Raw genomic sequence first — 19,761 nt, forward strand, 5'->3', positions numbered from 1 at the left:
AATGCAGATCTCGCAGGACTGTAATTTTTAGTATCGTGAAAAGGTAATCAATTACAATAGTTTTTCATTTTCAGATGAAGTAGTCAAAGACAGTATCCTAGTGTGAAAGTGGAAGAGAGAGTGGTGGAATCTGAGAGACCAACTCGGTCACCTGCCTTATGCCTTTGAGATGGCCAGGCGCTATAGAGCTGTGGGGTATTTCACTCCAGTATTCTCTGAGGATGCCTTCACTATACCGCCATACCATGTGATACAATTTTTTCCCCCTCTTCCCTCCTGCTTTTATCCCCGGTAGTCATCATTATGAAAGGGGCATTAACAGTCCGTAATTGTTCAAGTTAGATACTGCAGAATGAGACAAATCAATATGTGTGTCGCCAGCCAGGTTCCGGACTAGGATGGTGATGGTATGGGGGGGGGGGGGGGGGGGGGGGGGGGGGGGAGGGAGATGGAGGCTGAGGGGGGATGAGGGATTAGGGATGGGGGGTAGAGATGGTGAACACTGATGGATAGAGATGGGTGTATGACGCAGGGATGGATGCGGGATGGTGTCAGGTTCATGATGGATCCGTGGAGCAAAAGATTGGGCAGGATGATGAGAGGTGCTCCTACTGACGGGGATGATGCAGGATGCCCACATCAGAGAACCCTGCTATCATCAACAGATGCTGTGAGCATGGTGTACGCACCACAAACTGCTGTCAGATTATCTAAGATTTATCTATAAATAGATGAATACCTGTATGTTTTTTGCATTTTTGCTTCCCCAGTTTAATAGAGCTTATGCATGCAATGCATTTTGTATGTATACTTCATGATGTCTGGCCAAGAAAATTTCTTTATTTTCTGTGATCTAAGAGTGTGGAGATAACATGTACGTGTGTCTTGTCAAAAATAGACTTATTTGTTATATTGACATTTATGCACTGTAAGCTGTCTCGCTTTTCTATTCAGTTCTTTTCCATTGACTCAATAATTGTTCATATGGATTCTAGTGATATTTTCAGTAATCCAAGAGTGTGGAGACTATACAAGTACATGTGTCTTGTCAGAAATTGTGACCCGCGACAACGGTTTCAGGCAAAAGTCGCAAGAGCAAATTCCCTCCTAGGCGGGGTACAAAGATTTTGACCATTATTTTTGTCGATTTAGGTTTTTTGCAGAAATCGAATCTTTGATATGTTTTCTACATCTACACTAAATTTCATAGCATAAGACTAAGTTTTTCCTATCGAAAATGGAATTTTAAGCACCCTATGTTAGATCGCACTCGTCAGATTCGAGCTTCTTTCGAACGCCGCGCCAATATCCCAAGCGTTGCTACGGCGCAGGGTCTCGCATGCGATTGGCTGGTGCGTCGCATACATTTACATAATTCGGCTTTCGGAGACACCAGTTGCAGCATTTGAGGAATGCTTTGTCCACGCGTGCACGATTACATGCTCTATTGTTCTTGCTCTAGTGGTTTCTATACGCTCGCTCTGTAGTGCGTGCTCTTCGTTTGGCTTTCTATCCAAACTATCTTACCGCAATGTTCGGCAATGGAATTGAAACAAAAATCATGTAGCATGACATAACCGTGTGAAAAGAAAACTAGATATTCTCAAATTTGTCTACTTGTACATGTAGTAAAAATTATGACAGCAGACTGACTCAATGGAAGGGAGATGAGAGGAAAGGAGCGGTCACTTGCGACTAATTATATTCAAATACTACTCGTCAAGATCGCACCAAACTAACGAGTCGTGTTTGTTTGTTTGTTTGTTCGTTTTGATTTAATTAGCACCACCGAACAAAGCAACATATGCATTTCTTGTAAAAGCAAAAAAAAAAAAAAAAAAAAAAAAAAAAACTGGAGGCGTGACCCTTGCCAGCACTGGCAATTTTCTGCCTTCAAAAGGGTCGCCAATGATATAGACTAATCAACCACGATGAAAACGCGCTTTGTAAATGTGTGGACTCGCTACCGCTCCTGTTACATGCACACGGTCATGGTGTGTGGATGCCATTGCGTAATGCGTGCACCAAATACACATGTACATGTACACCATACAGCTGTACGTGCAATTATCGTATTCGCCATCTTGAAAGACGTACTGTAAACAAACCCGAGCGAAACGCATTGTTTTTCGGCTCCATACGCTGAGCTCGGAGGAAGGTGCCCAGGAAATTTGACTCTCTCAGCGAGCCAATCAGAAGGCGATGTGGTTGCTAGAGGCGGAGCTTAACATCGATTGGCACCATTGTACGGATGGGTGATTCTCCCCTCGCATCGCCGCTCCCACATTGTCTTTGAGAAAGAGGTGAATCTTCAAAGCCTGTTTTCTCGCAATTTTGTCAGGTTAACATCTTAAAAAGTGCATTTTATTTCTCTTTCTATGCCCACTTATGGTGCCGAAGAATACAAGTGTTTTATATCAATGCAAAGCTTAGGAATTGGGCAATGTAATTCAGTGAAAAAATGCATTTTCAAAATTTCCGACTTTTGCCTGAAACCGTTGTCGCCGGTCACAATTATCTTTTCTATTTTCATTTCTTTTCCATGAACTTTTCTTGAATTTATATTCTGTATATTTCTTGGTGATTGTGCAGATTGCAATGCTGTAATCATTTGCCTGACTTGTTAGAAAGGACATTCTGTAGAGTATGTAATATATAAACATATAGAAATATATAGATATATGAGCATCAGTATCTCATGATTGTTTCACATGTGTGATATGATATCTGAGGGTATGTGTAAGGTGTGCCGACAAAGAATGAACAGAAGTGTTTTTTGTTATCCGTTCAACCCACCTGTGCCAGTTAACTTGAACGTTAAGGTTCTGTCTGTAGCTGTCTAACTGGGCTACCAAAGCTAATATAGACCAGATAAGATATCCATGTTTAGACTTGAAAATTAGCACAGGGTTGATAATGACAGGACATACAGTACCAAAACAAGATTTGAAAGAAAGCAAAGCTGTAACAGTAGATATTGAAAGTTGTTGCAATTCAAACCAGACATAATTTCACCAGGTGCAAAATGCTCATGGTATCAGATAAGTTTCAAAACAGTTAATTGTGACTCCTTTTACATCAACCAAAAATAGCCATTTTCATTGTCACTATTGGCTTGACTTTGATTCGTGACTGACCTGCAAGTTTGCCTATAAGGATAATGACCCACAAGGAATGGTGTTCTTTTATCCAATGTCTTCGAAATATCTTGAGATTCAGGTTATCTGAGGCCACCGAGATATTTGATATGACAACAAGTAAACCTACATTGTGTAGGCAGGAGTCAGAGTGAAGCATTGCTTGACACAGGAAAGCCTCATGAAAATTTTCCTTAACCATTTCTGTGTCAGAGATTTTGGACAGAGCATACCAGGCACTTTGCTTTGTTTTTGTTTTATCTTTTTTTGCCAATTGATGCTCCCAAAGCACACAAAGGGCTATGATATCCTCTGATGAAACGTTGGGCAACATTTACCCTCCCCCCCACCCCCCCCCCCCCCCCATCATCAAATTTTAGTGTGGGATAAAACTGGGGTAACCATTGGAAAAATATTTCATTGTAGGGGATGTTGTCTATCAAACAAGTCTTGGCTGGATATGATGCTCAAGAACTGGGCAATGAAGTCTTCATAAGCGTTCACACCCTGGTAAGTTCAAGTGAGTGATATTGTCATAAAGATGGGTTGAATTTGTTGCACAGATCTATGTGTAATCTGACTTTTAGAAAACAGAATTTCCACTGCTGGCCTGTGCAAATCCACATTTTTTGTATTTATATATTGTTAGATTGACATACTAGGGTTGATGAAATGATTGGTTCTAGTATAAACAAGAGCAAATATTCTGCACTTTAAATCACTACGTGTGAGTGACTGTAAAGCGAGGAATGTTCGCATGCATCTTAATTTCGCGAATTTTGCGAGCGCCAAGATTCGCAAAATTAAAATGCACGCGAAAGTTCTTGTCTACACTATATGCACTGAATGCCAGTAGCAGTTTGCGAAAATTTCATGCCGTGAAAAAGGCCGTCGGCTCCAATTCACGAAAAATTCATGCCGCGAATATATCATGTTTTACAGTATGTACCCAGAGAAAATCTCTGGGCATTGCTGCATCTAGTGGGGTGGGGCCTTTCTGATGTAACCTCCGTTTTGGTCATCAAGATTTGTGTGCAGTGAATTTCTAGGAAACCACTTGGTCACTTCTGCAGGGACACTTCACAGTGGAAGGAAACGAGGGCTTAGTAGATCAATAGGAATACAGCAAATAATGCCTGCCCCTCACTTTTCATTTCATCTTCAAACATACATGCAAATTTCATTACTTCCCTTATGAGATGTGTATGAGGGAAGTTTGGACAAATCGTGGGTGTCAAAACCGACACGCTTTCACGCCAAGCAAGCCCTGCGAGTTAGTGAATCTCGGGCGATCTGTCCCCGCTGTGTTTTCACATGCCAGATTCTCAGCACTCCCTGGGGGGAAAGGGATGTTTGCTTTGTGAGAAGCTAGTCACACCTAGCTGATCCATGTACTGCTTTCTGATTTTGTTTTTTAAAGCATGTTCTTGAATCTTTGCTAAAGCCAGCTTGAAGTCAAATGATACCTTTCAAAATGTTAGTCACCCATATGCATCATACTTGCCTGTGCTATGCAGGGGCGGATCCAGGAATTCTGTAAAGGGGGGGGGGGGGGGGGCGTGACTAATATTTCTGGTGCCACTACCGGGTTTCATTTCATTGTTTTTCTTATTATTTCTTTTGTTTTTTACGAAAAATAAAGGGGGGGGGGGACGTGCGACAGTTGCACCCCCCTCTGGATCCGCCACTGCTATGTTGCAACAAAGGATTATGATCATATAATAGATAGCAACTTGTCCTATGTTCCATTACAATTTTCATTCAACACTTTTTTGCTATAAAATAGCACAGAATAATGGCAATGTCCTCAGCTGAAGAGAAATTAGTAGCTTGAAAACTGTTGATATCAAATGATATTTCTGTGACTAACTTTGAAGAAATGTAGAGCTGAATGGGTAGATATAAATGTGACAAATCTCAGATATGTGATATGCTGGTTTATGTCTGGATGAGGGCTGTTTAGGAAATCATATTTATTATGATGATGGGTATACACTCAAACTCATAGCAACGTGTGCCCATACATTCATGTGTCCCCGTGATACCACTTTCTTTACACTACAAGAGCTTGTCCATATCTCCATTGTACCTACACATAATAACATAATTGTGTACTAGTATAATTTTCATATGGAGGTATGCCTCCTGCTTCCATGTTATATCAAGACTGGAGCATTAAAGAAAAGCATTTGTATGCATGCACAAGGTGTTGGTAATGCAAGTGCCAGGTACATTATGAAGTGAGTCTAGGTGGCAAACAGGAATGAGGTGCGAAGGCCAAGGTTGGTGTTTCATGTGGGGGTGAAGTTACAGTATAACATGCTCATAGAACAAGCTCATTATATGAATTTTAGTGGGCAGTCATCATATGGCAGACTTATCAAAGACTTTTATCATTATGTGTGCCAGTAGTACGTGAGACTAAAACTCTGTTCCTTCATGTGTGTATACAAATGCTTCTCAGTTGCATGCATATTATCATATAAACCTTTGGAATGTTGAATCTATTTTTCATATTTCACAACAAAGCCAAATGCAACACATATAACTGGACAAAATATTATTAAAATCAGCAGATTACAATTCAAAACATAGATATGTATAGCTGCAAAAATACATGCAATGATATGATATCAAATAGACAACACAGGGCTATCTGTAATTTTAAAGTAAATGGCACAATCAAGGCTTTAGGTCCATAACAAATAAGAGTGTGAAATATGGTGGAACCAACTAAAAGCAGTGGTTGTTAGCACTAGTTGGTTTCTATGGTTGAATGTGTTTCATATGATACATAATAGAAAAGAAAATTAGCCACAAGAATAAAGATACTCAATATGTGCTGATATTGATAATAAATAGCTAAATTTAAAGACAGAAAAAAGAAAGAAGGGAAAATTACCATGTTCACTTCACTGCAGAAAATATCTTTAGATTGTGCAAATACAGGCTTTTCTAAGTGTGGAACATACAGATTGTTCTGACCGTAACCCATTGAGGACTGGCTGATTTTGCTCTGACATGCATTTCCCATAGACACCTGCAGGACTCTGGACTAGTTATAGTCTTCTAGGACTGAAGGTGTGAAATACTATTTTTGACAGATTGTTGGTCCCTCAGCAGCATTTTAAACCCTTGAAATGGAACATACGGTATACTATATATCTTCCTTCGCATATCAATCGTCTATGCAATGCATTCAGAGGAGGATTCATGAATGAATTGCTCATTAGTGGATTCATATCTATATTTCAGGGTATGCTTATGGGTGTAGGGCGGGGGGGGGGGGGGTCCCCCTCCTGGTATGTGGTGTGGTCAGTACCTTAGGATGTGAAAGTGAAAGTTCTTTAGCCAAAATTATTCTGGACTTGGAAGAGACAGTCTTCCTGGAGAACTCTCTGCCCATCCTTTCTGACTGCTGCTGGTGGGGCACACTTCTTTGACAAGGTGATCAGCCATCTGTGTGTTCTGGCATTGCCACAATGTTTGAATGGTCATACTTGGAAGAAATATAGTATCTTTCTCTCGCTTTCTATTTATAGATATCATACATAGATATTTGGAAGAGTTTTCAACATTATTCAGTATTAGTAGTAGAAGCGAATCTGTGTATATAAAATGCACCGAAAAACCATGGAAAACACAAGATGGAAGCATGGCCATTTTAAAACAACAACAACAACAAAATGATTGTGGCGAATCAGTGCATCTATAGCAGGTGATCTCATGGACCTGCAGGACTGTTTTTCTATGCTTTTCAACAAATGCATTTCATGTATGAGCTTGAATGTATGGTAATCACTGAAAAGGACAAGAGAATGTTTCATTTCATTATCAAATGTTCAATTCTTCAGCGGCAAGTGTTTCAGCCATGCACTGGTTTCACAAACTGATGTGCAGTAAAATGTACTGTGGGACCCATTCCAGTTCAGCTGTAAGCCAACAAGTTTGTTTATTAACCCGGTCGAAGACTAGTTCCGAGTATACTGGGGCAGGTGTCTATGGGAAATGTGTGCTACTTTGTACGCTGTTATTTTCGCGTATAGATATTTTTGCTAATGAGGAGGTCACAGACATTTTCACGAGATTTTTTTTTCGCAAATTGACACAGAGGGCTTTATAGGCGCACTTTTACCATAGCGCATGGTGACATTTTCGTGTGTTGTTAAATTCGCGGTCCATGTGTGATTCCCGAAATTCATGAAAATTAAACCCTCACGAAAATAACAGCTCATGCAGTATAGCTAAGTCAGGTGCATCCTCTACGGGTAAAGTTGGCGTGTCTCCATGTGAAAATTGCATCTTTTGAAATTCTCTCGCTACCAGTGCATGAAGAGGAAGGAACAACAAGAGGCTGTTGATAAGGAACAGGCTTGTAGGGACACAGATGTGGAAGAGGTTTTGTTCAAGCATTCATGACTTGGGTGTAACCAGATGCCTCTGAGGGATCACTGGTCCCTGTGGTCCCTCTGGCTCTGTATTCATGCCTACCTCCTGCATCTTGTCCTGTGCATACTGCTCCTATAATGAATACCAGTATTCATAGTTTTAGACATTCTGTAAGTAGGTGTGCAGCTTTGCTTTCTCCCCAGCGACGGGTGAAACAGGGGACAAGACGGCATCGGCGTGGGTAATCTCAGAGATATGTTTCTCAGATCGACATTAACATTTGGAAGTGCATGCTCCCGCTCCACAAACGTGACTGGATTCTGCACAATGTTTGGGGTGGAGGTAAAAAAATCATGAGTTGTGTTTTGACCTTTAATGCTGTATGTTTCAAATGAAATGCCCTAGAGCAGATTATGCGATTGTCATGTGGTTTTATAGTCAAACCTTTATCACAGGATGGAATATTGGAAAACATTGTTCTCGTTACCCTTGGTATGCTTCAAATTTATTCGAGTGTTGGAAATTTCACGAAGTTAAATTAAAGACTAGTGTTTGCTGGAATGATCAGGGTAGTATTAAACTGCTATGTTAACAAAATCAAAGCTATGTTCAAAAGTTGATTGGCAAAATCTCATTCTTAAAAAGAAAAATCAGTTATGAAGTGTGCTAGATATAGAGGCTCTATGTTATTGGTGATATATTTGAGTAAATTGCATTCAACAATAGCTTTGTTGACATTGAAAGTTTTTCTGTTTTTTGGGGCCACCTATCAACACATTTATGGAAATCTTCTCGTTTTTCACCATTAACTATACAGGAAAAAAGTAGGAGTGACATTTTGTATGGTTTTTGGTTGAATAGATTTATGGGGCAAGGAAGAAATCTGGATATTTCATATTTCATTTGCTGTTAAATGGCAAGAAACAATGCAGCAACATTTTGTTTGCTACTTTTTCATGTTACAAATGTAATATTCAGTTTGCCACGGTCCCTGATAGTATGTCACTCTTTGCCTTTTTATTTAACATTTTATGTTCTCTCTATGCTGACTTGTAAGTCGTCTAGCAATGCCATCAGTACCTGTTGGGTAAATCCCCCGAATCCTCATCCATCACATACAATATAAGTCAGTCTATCTCCAAAGATGAAACAATATGCTAGTCTCATAGGAAGGCTTTGTATTTAAATACCAAAAGGGATTTCAGATTAACGGACAAGCCTATTCGTATATGTTTTTAGGAACATATTTTTTTTTTAGCTAATCAAGTTAGTTTTGTCAGTGTTTATACCCACACAAACTTGAATTGCATTTTTCACGAACACGTTTTTCAAGACTTGATTAGAGAGTTGCGGTCAAGAGGTGTTTCATGGTCTCAGTTTTGCTCAATTCCAAGTTTGCTGTCACAAGATAAATAGTTTGACCTCTAAAATGTGATTAACCTGTTGAGGATGAGCTGATTCTGCTTGATCCCGTAGACGTACCTGCCGAAGTATACACGTACTTGTGACTAGTCGTCAGTGGGTTAAGTACTTGTAGGTGGAGCTTCGCTTGATCATGTTTTCACGGTCGTCTTTATGCTTGATATGAATGTACTCTTTAATGCAAGTATATGTCTTGAGCTGTGTTTTGTTTTTGTGATACCATGGCATAATTAAAGATACCACCATGCTGTTTTAAGTTTTATTCATTCATTTCCAACTTGTAGCATTATATATATTTATGACAGTCGTGTGCTACGGGCAGAATCTTGAAATTCAGCACACCGAGTGATATTAAACCAGTCTGATTAAAGCTGGAGTGCTGTGTGGTCTGGCGGACAGTGCATGACTTTGGAGCAAAAAAAAAAAAAAAGAAAAGAAAAAAATAATCATGGCCGAAGATGCCATGATTGTGTTCAGGTTCTCCCTTGGCAGTGGGCTGGAAAATTACTTTTAGTGGACAGGAAATCAGGCATGCACAGACACATGTAAATCTAAAATTGTGGTTAGTCTCTGCCTGCAGACAACTACATGAATTCCAACTCTGTGTGTGTGTGTGTATGTGTGTGTGTGTGTGTGTGTGTGTGTGTGTGTGTGTGTGTGTGTGTGTGTGTGTGTGTGTGTGTGTGTGTGTGTGTGTGTGTGTGTGTGTGTGTGTGTGTGTGTGTGTGTGTTCAGGTGTAGAAAGGTTATGATAGATGAAGAATAGCTGGAGTCTTTTAGAATGTTAATACCTCAAATGAATGAAATCTGAATAAAATTCATAGACCAGTGGATGTTGAATCAAATCGGTCAGTATGATGAAAGCTACAACAGTTTGAATAGCTGTCATCAGTCATCTAATGTAGCTTCCCTTTAAAGGTCCTGATGAGCACAGCCATTTTTAATGGTAATAGCTCTTTTATTGCTTGCAAAGATGGATTCAGTTGCTATTGCCCACACAGAAAGACCAAAATATGCCATCTTGTGGATTTACATGAACTTTGTTGAGAAACTTATTTGCTTTCTCATTCAGAATATGTAGGCCTACATTAATATTGCATCCCTGATATGTCTTGGGTATTAAGGCAATGAAAGGAATATATGATATCTCTGGGAAAATATGGAATTGGCATTTTTGTTAAACTGTGTACATAAGGAGACTATTATAAAGGTGGGTGCTGAAGCTTACCTTACGTATATATGGATGGTAACTCTCTCCTTATTAATTTTTTTTTTCAATGTTCCTTGTCATTTACAGAATGTCGGTCTTTCCCATTCATGGTGGAATTCCAGGCACTAAATCGCCAGCTAGTTTTACTTATAAACATGGTGTAATACCAGATATTGCTGGGAAAAAGTTATTGGCTCTATCATGGAAGTTTTATGCCACAAATGTTTCTGATTTTACAGTAGCATGAAATGTATTGATTCATTCAATATGACACATTTAAAACGAATCCAGAATTTTGTGGATGTTAAAACCAAAATTACGATCAAGATGGCAGTACTGAAGTGCCTGAGCCACAAACGTGTCATAGATGTTTCATATGGTGGCAATTTCTGCGATATTTTTCTATTGTAATATTTCTCAACACTGGTACTTTTGGTCCCACAGCATTTGCAAGTATCCATTCTTTTAGAAGGTCACCAAGGTCAAAAGGGCCGTGACCTATTCTGATGGCTTCCTTTACTTTATAATGACATAAAATTTGTTTAGATAAGAACAGATTACACAGAATACATCCTCAACAAAACCCTGATAATTATTTGGAGATGATTGTGGATGTATGTAACTTTATGACATCACTTAAATTGATTATCAAAGCACTGCTAAAGATACACTAAATATGTATACATGTACAATAATATTTTGTATGCAAGCATACTGCACATGCAACTGCTGGATTTAAGTGTCACCCATTGTGTGTGCTATTTTACAACATGACAAGTGCGCCGTTATCTTGATTGTCACATATATGATGGTGTACTTTATTGATAGCATGTTTGCAAAGAACCCTAGTACAACATGACTGACAGATAAGAATATAATATATCTCCATCAAGATTTTTCATTTTTAGTTAACCACAAAAAAAAAAAATGTAGCAGATTGGATGGCATGTTCAGGTCACAGACACAATACACTGCATTAGAGCTACTGTTGTACTGAAGACCTAGATATATCAGTTCAGAGTCCAAAGTTGTTTTCGCCTCTAGATTTTTGCTAACACCATTTTTCTTGTCTTTTTAAACCACAGTTACCCCCCAAAAAAAAAGTTGTAGTAGAGGAAAATTTAATACAGTCAATTGTTCTGTGAGATAATTTTGTATTGAGAAACTTTTCAATTGTCTTTTTAGAGATGAAAGCTGTGGCTGTAGTCCATAGCTCTAGGCATGCATAAAGGGTGCTCTTTGTTTCTAACTCACGCTCTGCTGTGAATAAAATTTAGCATTGTAATGAATACTTTAATAAACTTACCTTCTGAAGAAAGATCTACCCTAAAGAAAAATTATTTTAATCCAGGGATGGACATGGATCTTAATCAGAATGATTGACAAATGGTCAGGAGTCAAACTAGGTGTCCGTCTTTCCTACACACAGTGACTGAATGGTGATGTTCGCTAATGACTGAGCCATTAGTTATTGCACACACAGTTGGCTGGATATATGTGTGTAAAGAAACACAATTAATTGATGAACTTTGGGCAGAAGTTGCTGCATTGTGATATATATGCATTTCTGCACAATGTAGGAGAGTGTATTATAGCATAGATTTATAAGGATCAGTAAGTTGCTGCCTTTTTTTGTGTGTGAAGAGATAATGCCCATAATGCAATTCAGTGTCAGCAGGAATTATCCGGCCATCCTCAGCATCTTATGAATTTATGATAGCGTTTTCCTCAAGTTGTGAGGATCAGTTGTTTTGCCATTTTGTAAAAGAGGTAATGCATATAATGCATAATACAGTTTGGTGTCAGAAGGATTTTCCCGTCCTCGATGACTTTGGAACCATTGGACTCACACCGAACTCTGGCTCATGCATTACAGATACTCAGTATTGCTTCAAGGTTACTTTGTGCAGGTAACTGCAGCTAATGCCCCTCTCCTGAGGTGCATTATTTGAATACCACTGTTTTCCTCATATTTTTCTTTCTTCATCAGAGTAAATACTCGAGGACTTGAGTCTTTTGGGACTGGGTGGAAATTTAGAGACAGTGATGACACTGCCTGTCTGTCTGTACCCCAGATCTGAGGTTACTGTTGGGATATATGAGAACCCTTGGATTGTGTCTGTCTGAGGTTTGTAACCTTTTGACCCTGTAGAACTGATCTGTGCCTTGATAAACACATTGCCTTGAACTTGCCATACTTTAGATGGCTGTGTTGCTCCATTTCTTTTCCTTTTTTTTCTGTTTCTGTTTCTCTCTCAACATATCTCTGTTGCTTGGTGATGAAATAGAGAATATGCAAGACATTAACAGCAGTAGATAAACAAAACCTGGATGTGCCTTTATTCTGTTAGCGTTTGGGACAACTGAGGGACAATAGGTATTTGAACTGCCTAAAATTGCAGCAGGGGGAGTTGTCAGTGCATTTGTGTAAGTATGTATATTGGTTTTGTATGTTTTTCATGTAAGGATTTGCAAATTTGCACTGTAGATGTGGGGAAGCTGATCTGAAATCAATCCATATTCATGTTTGTAGTCCTTCATGTTCTGTTGGATGTGTAAGATGTCTTCAATTTGTTATGGCTCAAAGTACCTCAATTGTTATATGATGCCATATTTACATCTGGTTAAGTTTTGAATAACATCACTCAGCAGACTGCCATTATGCATACATTTCAAGCAGGTAATTTTTGTGAAAATATGGAATGAATTATGCAACCACTTCTTTTTCCTGTATTAAAGAAAAAAACAAACATTTGCTCTATCTGTATCATGATGTGGACAGATGATTATCTTATTATGTATTTTTGGCTAAATTTGAACACACTTACATATCTGTATTAGCAATCTTCCTGATTGTTGTCAGAGTTTGACATATTGCACTTTTGTAACCGAAAGGTAGAACTTTACCCCAGCAGGTTTGGATGCATCAATTGTAGCCGCCTGGCGACGGTCTTTACAGCTGCCTGCTACTGCCGGCCTCATTAATCACTGACAGTGATGCTACGCCGTGAGGTTCATTTTGGAGCGTGTCGGAGGACAATCTCGCATGCGTGTCTCTCGTTTGGGATGCTCGTTAGGGGCCCGCGTCGCTCGGCTCTTCCACCCACTTTCGGGTGCATTATGGGGGGCACCGCCGCATTTCCAGAAATTATGTTTCCAAGATTGAATTTTCTTGCGTCCCTTTTGAGCAATGATTAACGAGTGGTTGATGGGACCGACAAGCGAACGTGCACAGTGAAGAAGAAAATGGTTTGAAGCATGACAGTCGATTGGAAAAGTTTCTTTTTCTGTCTTCTGCGGTTGTTCTATTGATGGTGATGGAAAATCCTTCTTGCATCTGAATGTTGGTGAAGCTAGTTGCCAAAGGATCAGTTGCAATGTATTAGTTTTGTCTGTTAGATGCAGTATAATCATGTTCCTTCCAGTATTTCGCTGTGCATCATCGTTTTCTGAATCTGTGAAGGAGAAGAGACTCTCCCTTTAAAGGTCCTGTTTACCTTTGGGAGCAGTAATTTAAAAAATGTTCAAGATATCACATTTCACGCATATTTGTAGGTCTGTTGTAACACAAAGCATCATACCATATCAAATTCTTGCAATACAGCCTAAAATGTAAGGAGATATCAGTATTTCTCTCTATAAACCATTACTGTAGACAGTTTAGTCTGGAAACATTTTTATTATACCTATATTGTTTACATTTTGTATATTTAACAATACTTAACATTGATTTTGCTGATTCAAACTTTTACAGTGGTGGTTTCTATCCCTAACTCACAGTTTAGAACTATTTTAAAGCACTAATGCTTGGATTTTTCTTTTATCTGCAAATGGTAAATTATGCCTTTAATTTTCTTTCTTTACATGGCAAGTAATTATGTAGACACTTTGTAATCTCCAAACAAGAAAATACTTGTCTCTTGTTTGACTAAGCATTATTTAGTTTTGGAATAAAGCAAAAACAAAACTATAAGGCACAAATTTCCTTCGATACTATTGAGTCTATCAACACGAGACTCACATGTATGTACACCATTGCGCCGTGGTCAATACAGTGATGACGCCACCTCACACTTGCGAAGATTAATTAACCTCCTTTGTTCTGTTTGACAGCTTCTCCTTGTCGCGAGACCTTCCAAAGTTTGTTAAGGTGATTTCCTGAGTCATGCCCGTGCATCGGGGCTGTTTTATATCACGTTCCCTCAGAGCGACCTCAGTAAATAATTACTCCTACACTCATCTTTAATGAAATTGGCATTTAATAAAAGTGTGCGACCTTGTCATGCATGAATGGGGTGTTTCGCTGGAAAGGGGTAGCCCTAGTCGCACAGATTGATTGGCTGATCACACATGATGAACATTCAGGTGTTCGTGTAGACAGCTTTACAGTTGTGATGCTGTAGTGTATAAATGTTCTTGGAGTTTTTCTTCTATTACTTCGTCTTATGTATTTTTCAGTGAAAGATACTAAAACAATATTTTACTGTTCCTCTACAATAACTGAATGCCCACGAGAACCAGCTAGGTCACGTATAGATTCTAATGGGACTTGAAAATTGTGTAGGTCATGGGTAAAATTGATGCTGTAAATAGCAATACCAGTGGCTTTCAAGGGCATTGTTTGTGCAGCTTACATTACACATCTCAATCATTCATATCTGCTTGTGGTTGTTGTTAGGTAACGTTGGAAAGTAATATCGCTAATAATGTACATCATAACGGGGTTTGCATTATTTTTATTTAGTGATCATAGACATACACTGTAATTATATGAGCATATCTTCTGCCTTATTACAAGTGAGATACACACACACAAACACACACACACATGCATTTGTATATTATATATATATGTATGTATGTATGTATATATATATATATATATATAAAGATAAGTAACAAAGCTGCAACAAAGTTCATGCTGTATTCACCAACGGTTTATTTCTTCACACAAAGAAATAAAGAAATAAAGAAAATGAAGAAATAAACCGTTGGTGAATACAGCATGAACTTTGTTGCAGCTTTGTTACTTATCTTTTTATCTTGCCAACACGTGGACTACCTTATCAACATATATATATATATATATATATATAGTATTTCTTCTTTTGTTTTTGGAGGGGAACAAAATTTTGGAAAACTACAAGAATTTGCCTGTGATCCTACATATATAATTATCTGAAGCTGGTTTTAGTGACAAAAGGTCAACAATAAAAAAAAAAGAATTAGCAACCCACGTCATATAAAAGCCTGTTTCCTGTTTTAAAAAAAAATGCTGGACATCAAATCTATGAACTCACTGAAATATGCAAACTTTTCAAAGTCAAATCTTATAGCGCAGACAGTGATGAAGTGAAGTAATCCATTCACTGAGTATTGATTCCGGTCAGCATCTCACCTTACCTTGAAATTCAGATAAAAATCCCATTATTGTGTTTAAATTTAGAAAATCCCGGCATTCACTTTCAGCTCAGCCAAGGAGTTCAAATAATCTAGTGGAGAGAAACTCCATGTATACCTCATAATAGAGAGATACAGGTATAAAACAACTCTGCAGTCTGTAGAAATTAGATCTTGACCATATTTTTATTTTGCAAACTTTCCTCATTTCCAGTTCAATGATTCCCTGATTTTCTGTGGTTCCAAAATGGACAACAATCTCCTATTCTTACAGGTAAACTAAGAAATATGTTAACATTCTCTCCTCTACAAAACCAGAATTCTGATGTCGGCCCTCACACATACAGTTACATATTCCTACCTTTATCTGTATGTCAGATTATAAAATTAGTACTCTCTTTTAGTTGATAACAGTTGTTATAGGCAGGTGTCATGAACCAACAATTTCTTACACTATTGCAAAGTGCTCTTCTATTTCATTAATTCGTTCTTTCCCAAGTTGTAAGTTATTAATTCTTTTCATCCCAAAGTTGTAAACTTGTATGAGACAGTACATTCATTGAGCAGCCATTTTGCTACATTTACAACATGTTCCTGGCAGACACACCAGTTGTGTTACCTGGACCGTAGTGCGCCGTGGGTAGATGGGATATTCTCCTGTTTTTTTCCCCTCTATATTCTAGCCTTGTTCGTTCCAGTCCTTGCTCTGGTGGATATGTAGCTATCAGATGTCATTCTCACGTCATCTGGTCAGGCTAGATTACACAATATTTTCTGCAGCATCTCACTACGAACCGCCTCCAAGTTTTGTTACGGCCTGTTACGTGCTGTCACACTTTGTTGCATTCACCCTATTTTATTACAGCCTACAGGGTTTCTCATTAGCACTGGGACTAACAAGGCAAATTTTTCGACAGTTTAAAAATCTGACATGGCATCCACAGCAATCACGGCCTGTCACGTTTGCCCATCCCATCCCACCGCATTGTCTCACGTCCATCCCGTTATGTCCATGGTGGCCTGAAAGTGTGACTGCTGTGGCCGCCGGGAACATGGTGTAAACGCGGCATTAGCTTGGCACTCCACACTGGGGCACAGTTTACAAAATGTTCATCTCTGGCAGGGAAGATCAACAATAGAGTTCATTATTGCAAATGAATTCTCATTGCTGTGCTTTAAGGCAAATGTTCTTGAATTAATTGACAATGGCAGCAACTTGATAACACACTTTGAGGTGAATGTCCATGAATTTTAATCCTTGTTTTAGTGAAATAGGTCATGTAACTGACAAATATCGTACCAGATAAGCACAAATTTATGAGTTTCAAATGTACGCCGCGTATTTGAGGGTACTTTGCCCCGATGTGAGTAATGTCTAATATCGTCAGAGGGATGATAGTCCTTATCGGTTACATTCCAAAGGTACATGCTGCTTATCAGGAAGCAATCAATCTCAGTTAGTGTCCCCGCTCGGTGTGGATTTGTTGGTATAAGTTTTAAAAATGGAGCTTGGTGAGAGTTTAGGAGTAGGGATAAATCACGTAGAGCTGTGATCGACCCACGTGGATGTTTTTAGGCTACAGGACGTCAACGGGGCGAATGTGATAGTTATGTTGACGCATGCCTTTATGACAGCAACATTTGTTTATGTGCAACGCTTCTTACATAAACACAGCCGGTTTCATGACTGTCATATATCCAGCATCGCCTAATTGATGCGACAGGATCTGTTTATTTTGAAGCTGTAAATCTTGTCTGCTTCATATTTTTGATGAGCACGCACGTTGTATCTGTGTGACAGAAGTAGATATCTGGCTATTTTCATTCAGCCGGTAACAGCCCTCCAGGGGCACAGACACCAGAAGGTTGTATCTCAAGACATAAGTCATATTTGTAGCCAATTTGGACACACTGCATACTTGGCCACAATTTCTCCCAGCCACACCTCGGTCAGGCAGGGGTACTTGCAAAGTCTCAAAGTTCAAATTAGTTGACTTGATTTCTTTTATCAGAACTGGAACATGATATAACAAGGTATTCCATGTCAGTGACATTTAAGTAGATAGTTCAAATATAACAGAGCATCTAACAAAAACATAACTAGATTATACAAATCATGGAAATATAATACCCTTTTTTCAGAGTAAATGAAATTGTTTAATTATAGTGTTCATGACAATACTTCATCAATATCAGACAAGGATATAATTTCCTCGGTTTAAAGAGTATCAAACTTTTTGAAGAACAGCAGTAAAAAAAAAAAGGTGACAAGGAGACAGACAAGTAGGAATATGACAGTGAAAATTTTGTTTTGATTGATTAATTTGATTGAAGGTGATAATTATAATGGCTAGCACCACAGCAATATTCAGCAAGACTATGTACTATACACTTGGGGCTTATGCAATATGAGAAATGTGGAAGTTGATCCGATGTGTAACAAGAACTTTAGGTGCACCATATTATGCTATATTTATGAAGTATGAGCCATGCTACTGTAGAACCTCTCTCCCGCTCATTGGAGTCTCTTCCCTCCACCAACCTGATCCGGTCACATAAGACTTTCTGCTCTCTTATCGTTTGGCTGTGGAAATGAAATCATGTAGACGAGTTTGACGGCATTCATTACATTTCAGGAACATGACTCTATTCGTTGTTGTTTTGCATTGGGATACCTAGCAGCCAGTGCTCCGGCCTACTTCTCCTAACTCTGAGAAGACAAAACCAATGCATGGGAACCGTCTGTAAGTTTGAGAGTACATTACACCCCTACTTATCATCTTGTATGAATGTTGACACTTTCCTGCCCTTTCTACCCTTACACTCTGTCTTCAGCATCTGAGAATTCTCGAACCTTTAAAGACGGATTCAGCGTGATGCGGCTTTGTGGGTGAAGGACTGCCCCACTTTTAAAAAGGTCTGGTGGTACTGTCAAAAATGATCTAAAAACACTGAGGAAGCAGCCCCTTAGTTTGATGATGCATTGCGGGTGTTATAGTAATGTGCATGTGTGATGTCATGAGTAACACAAAGTATGAGGCACATTTCCCGCAAATAACTCCCCGCAGATGGCAGTAGAATGGAATTGGGGAAAACAATGAATCCAATTTCAATCACTGTCACATTTCTGATATTTGATTGTGTACCATCTCACTTCATTAGAATGATTTAATGCTCTAAACCCGAGAAGTAACATCGCTTGAATTTCGTAATCCAAAGCATTCACAGACATAGAGTGCATCTCCTCATGAGCAGAATACTAAAGTGTCCTGTTTGTGTTTCTGCTTTCCCGTTCGTTTCAAGGGGCGATCCATCAGCGACCATTTATTTCAGAACCCATAAGTTTGGTCAATCGTTCTGCATCATGGATAGCTTTTAGGAAGCCCTCGTACATTACTTGGAAGGAAATCTGTCAGATAAAGGAACTCACAGCAATACCTGACCGTCCACTGCATTTTTTTTTTTATTTCAAGGGATTTTATAAATGTATATTGAGAAATAGGCAGGTTCTTTTGGCAGAATCAATCACAGATTGGGAAGGAAAGAATGGCAGAGAAAGAGATAAGGAATGAGCAAATGCAGGCTTTCCTCTCGTGTCCTTGACATTAAAGCATTCCAAGATTAAGGAGATAAATAATAAGACATCAATTTCTACATTGTTACTGTTGTAATGGTTTTGTGGTTTAAAGAAAAAATAAAATCTAAACAACAACAACCTTCAAATCAGTTCCATATTCATCACTGGTTGAGAATGCAACATGAGGAATACCCAAACTTAATCAGTGTCTTTTTAAAGGATTTTATATAACTATTACCATTGCTTATTTTATACAAGTAGACAATAAAGCCATCATATCACAGCTGCTGATGTGTTCATTTAAGGGATAGGTGCTTCAACAGTGTAGTCATTCAAAGGAATAATGTGATCCATCTATATCTTTGTGCAAAATTGAGTTTTAGGCTACCCATCCAAATTCAAACTTAGATATTATGGTTTGTAGTATTGACAAGCTCCCTTTTTTTATATTTAATGTACTCTAACCCAATTGTATGAAAGAAAAATATGTATAATGCATGTACAATAGATCCAAGAAACTTTCTAATATTAGCAGAAGTTGTTTCCTTTTAGTTTCCAAATTAGGACACCCTCTGCAAGAAGAGACAAGATGCTTAATAAAAAAAAAACGGAGAGAGAAAGTTCTG

The sequence above is a fragment of the Diadema antillarum genome, unplaced genomic scaffold (genome assembly GCF_040938485.1).
Source record: "Diadema antillarum isolate AM-2024a unplaced genomic scaffold, OU_Dant_1.0 scf00000027, whole genome shotgun sequence".
Taxonomy (NCBI): Eukaryota; Metazoa; Echinodermata; class Echinoidea; order Diadematoida; family Diadematidae; genus Diadema; species Diadema antillarum.